Below are 4,996 nucleotides of genomic sequence, written 5' to 3' on the forward strand. Positions count from 1 at the left end.
TTTTTCAGAAACCTATCCTACATTTCCATGGCATGTGTCCTGACCTCCCCATGCTGACCACCCCGGGGTCCTTTTCTCCATCCTACATTGCCAGTCACTGCGTATCCTATTTCATACTCTCCGAATCACACCACCCCGTGATGTTTTTCTCACTCCTACTAGTCAATGGCCTGTTAGAAATGCGCACCACCCCGCGATGTTTTTCATAAACGTATCCTGCATTGCCCCTGTATGTTTTCTGACCTCCCCATGCTGACCACCCGTTGGGGCTTTTCTCCATCCTAAGTGGCCACTCACCGCCTATAATATTTCAGACTCCGAGTAACACCACCCAGTGATGTTTTTCTCTCTCCTATTAGTGAATGGCCGCTTAGAAGCCCTTACAATCCGCACCACCCCACCATGTTTTTAAGAAACCTATCCTACATTGAAACTGCATGTTTGCTGACCACCCCATTCTGACCACCCTGTGGTGCTTTTCTCCATCCTATGTTGCCATTCACTGCCTATCCTAATTTAGACCCTCCGATTCACAACACTCCGTAATGTTTTCTCACTCCAGCTAGTGAATGGCCTGTTAGAAACCCTTACAACGCGCACCAGCCCGCGATGCTTTTCAGAAATCTATCCTACGTTGCCCCAGCATGTTTCCTGACCTCCCCATGCGGACCACCCCGTGGGGCATTTCTCCATCCTAGGATGCCACTCACTGCCTATCCTATTTCAGACTCTCGGAATCACACAACCCCATGATGTTTTTCTCATTTCTACTAGTGAATGGCCTTTTAGAAACCGTTACAATGAGCACCACCCCGTGATGTTTTTCAGAAACCTATCCAACATTGCCACTGCATGTTTCCTGACCTCCCCATGCAGAACACCACGTGGTGCTTTTCTCCATCCTACATTGCCACTCACTGCCTATGCTAATTGAGGCCCTCCGATTCACACCACTCCGTGATGTTTTTCTCACTCCTACTAGTGAATGGCATGTTAGAAACCCTTACAATGATCACTACCCCGCGATACTTTTCAGAAACCAATCTACATTGCCACTAGATGTTTCCTGAGCTCCCCATGCTGACCACCCCATGGGGCTTTTCTCCATCCTACATTGCCTCTCACTGCCTATCCTATTTCAGGCTCTCCAAATCACCCCACGCCAAGCTGTTTTTCTCACTCCTCCTAGTGAATGGCCTGTTAGGAGCCCTTACAATGTGGACCACCCCGCGATTCTTTTCAGAAACATATCCTACATTGCCACTGCATGTTTCCTGACCTCCCCATGCTGATCATTCCGTGGTGCTTTTCTCCATCCTACATTGCCACTCACTGCCTATCCTAATTCAGACCCCCCGAATCACACCACCCCGTGATATTTTTTCAATCCCAATAGTCAATGGCCTGTTAGAAATGCGCACCACCCCGCGATGTTTTTCAGAAACATATCCTGCATTGCCACTGCATGTTTCTTGACCTTCCAATGCTGACCACCCCTTGGGGCTTTTCTCCATCCTACATTGCCACTCACTGCCTATCCTAATTCAGACGCTCCAAATCACACGACCCAGTGATGTTTTTCACACTCCTACTACTGAATGGCCTGTTAGAAATGCGCATCACCCCTTGATGTTTTCCAGAAACATATCCTGCATTGCCACTGCATGTTTTCTGACCTCCCCATGCTAACTACCCGTTGGGGCTTTTCTCCATCCTACACTGCGTCTCACTGCCTGTTGTATTTCAGACTCTCCGAATCATAGCACATCGTGATGTTTTTCTCACTCCTAGTAGTTAATGGCCAGTTAGAAACCCTTATAATGCGCACCACCCAAGATATTTTTCCGAAACCGATCCTATATTGCCACTGTATGTTTCCTGACTTCCCCATGCAGACCACCACGTGGTGCTTTTCTCCATCCTACATTGCCACTCACTGCCTATCCTAATTGAGACCCTCCGATGCACACCACCCCGTGATGTTTTTCTCACTCCTACTAGTGAATGGCCTTTTAGAAATGTGCACAACCCCGCGATGTTTTTCAGAAATGTATCCTGCATTGCCACTGCATGTTTTCTGACCTCCCCATGCTGACCACCCGTTGGGGCTTTTCTCCATCCTACATTGCCTCTCACGGCCTATCGTATTTCAGACTCTCCGAATCACACCACCCAGTGATGTTTTTCTCACTCAGCCAGTGAATGGCCTGTCAGAAACCATTACAAAACGCACCACCCTGTGATGCTTTTCAGAAACCAATCCTACATTGCCACTGCATGTTTCCTGACCTCCCCATGCTGACCACCCCGTAGTGCTTTTCTCCATCCTACATTGCCACTCACTGCCGATCCTTATTGAGACCCTCCGATTCACACCACCCCATGATGTTTTTCTCAGTCCTACTAGTGAATGGCCTGTTAGAAACCCTTACAATGCGCACCACCCCGCGATGTTTTTCAGAAACCTATCCTACATTGCCACTGCATGTTTCCTGACCTCCCCATGCTGTCCGCCCCGTAGTGCTTTTCTCCATCCTATATTGCCACTCACTGCCTATCCTAATTTAGAACCTATGATTCACAACACCCCGTGGTGTCTTTCTCACTCCAGCTAGTGAATGGCCTGTTAGAAACCCTTACAAACGCACCACCCCGTGATGCTTTTCAGAAACCTATCCTACATTGCCACTAGACGTTTCTTGCCCTCCTCATGCTGACCACCCCGTGGTGCTTTTCTCCATCCTACACTGCCACTCACTGCCTAACCTATTTCAGACTCTCCGAATCACACCACCGCAAGATGTTTTTCTCACTCCTACTAGTCAAAGGCCTCTTAGAAACCCTTACAATGCACACCACGCAGCGATGTTTTTCAGAAAGCTATCCTACATTGCCACTGCATGTTTCCTGACCTCCCCATGGTGACCAGCCTGTGGTGCTTTTTTCCATCCTACATTGCCAGTCACTGCCTATCCTATTTCATACTCTCCAAATCACACTACCCCGTGATGTTTGTCTCACTCCTACTCGTGAATGGCCTGTGAGAAATGCCCACCACCCCGTGATGTTTTTCAGAAATGTATCATGCATTGCCACTACATGTTTTCTAACCTTTCCATGCTGACCATCCGTTTTGGCTTTTTTCCATCCTACATTGCCTCTCACCCCCTTTCCTATTTCAGACTCTCCAAATCCCACCACCTCAAGATGTTTTTCTCACTCCTACTAGTGAATGACCTATTAGGAGCCCTTACAATGCGCACCATGCAGCGATTCTTTTAAGAAACCTATCCTACATTGCCACTGCATGTTTCCTGACCTCCCCATACTGATCACTCCATGGTGCTTCTCTCCATCCTACATTGCCACTCACTGCCTATCCTAATTCAGACCCCCCGAATCACACCACCCCGTGATATTTTTTCAATCCCAATAGTCAATGGCCTGTTAGAAATGCGCACCACCCCGCGATGTTTTTCGGAAACATATCCTGCATTGCCACTGCATGTTTCCTGACCTCCCCACGCTGATCACTCCGTGGTGCTTCTCTCCATCCTACATTGTCACTCACTGCCTAACCTAATTCAGAACGCCGAATCACACCACCGTGGGATTTTTTTTTCACTCTTAATAGTGAAAGGCCTGTTAGAAATGCACACCACCCCGCGATGTTTTTCAGAAACCTATCCCACATTGCCACTGCATGTGTCCTGACCTCCCCATGCTGACCACCCCGGGATGCTTTTCTCCATCCTACATTGCCAGTCACTGCGTATCCTATTTCATACTCTCCGAATCACACCACCCGTGATGTTTTTCTCACTCCTACTAGTGAATGGCCTGTTAGAAACGCGCACCACCCCGTGATGTTTTTCAGAAACGTATCCTGCATTGCCACGGCATGTTTTCTGCCCTCTCCATGCTGACCACCCGTTGGGGCTTTTCTCCATCCTACGTTGCCATTCACTGCCTATAATATTTCAGACTCTCTGAATAACACAACCCTGTGATGTTTTTCTCACTTCTAGTAGTGAATGGCCGCTTAGAAACCCTTACAATCCGCACCACCCCACCATGTTTTTCAGAAACTTTTCCTACATTGCCACTGCATGTTTGCTGACCTCCCCCATGATGACGACCCCGTGGTGCTTTTCTCCATCCTATGTTGCCACTCATTGCCTATCCTAATTTAGACCCTCCGATTCACACCACCCAGTGATGTTTTCTCACTCCAGCTAGTGAATGGCCTGTTAGAAACCCTTACAACGCGCACCACCCCGCGATGCTTTTCAGAAATCTATCCTACATTGCCCCAGCATGTTTCCTGACCTCGCCATGCTGACCACCCCTTGTGGCTTTTCTCCATCCTAGGATGCCACTCACTGCCTATCCTATTTCAGACTCTCCGAATCACACAACCCCGTGATGTTTTTCTCACTGCTACTAGTGAATGGCCTGTTAATAGCCATTACAATGCCCACCACCCCGTGATGTTTTTCAGAAACCTATCCTATTGCCACTGCATGTTTCCTTACCTCCTCATGCTGACCACCCCGTGTTAATTTTCTCCATCCTACATTGCCACTCACTGACTATCTTTTTGAGACCTTATGATTCACACCACCCTGTGATGTTTACTCACTCCTACTAGTGAATGTAATATTACACACCCATACAATGCGCACCACCCCGCGATGTTTTTCAGAAACCTATCCTACATTGCCACTGCATGTTTCCTGACCTCCCCATGCAGAACACCACGTGGTGCTTTTCTCCATCCTACATTGCCACTCACTGCCTATGCTAATTGAGGCCCTCCGATTCACACCACCCCGTGATGTTTTTCTCACTCCTACTACTGAATGGCATGTTAGAAACCCTTACAATGAGCACCACCCACGGTACTTTTCAGAAACCTAATCTACATTGCCACTAGATGTTTCCTGAGCTCCCCATGCTGACCACCCCGTTGGGGTTTTTCTCCAGCCTACATTGC

The sequence above is a fragment of the Cavia porcellus genome, unplaced genomic scaffold, assembly GCF_034190915.1.
Source record: "Cavia porcellus strain 051 isolate PalLab524CR breed Dunkin Hartley unplaced genomic scaffold, mCavPor4.1 scaffold_22, whole genome shotgun sequence".
NCBI classification, from domain to species: Eukaryota; Metazoa; Chordata; class Mammalia; order Rodentia; family Caviidae; genus Cavia; species Cavia porcellus.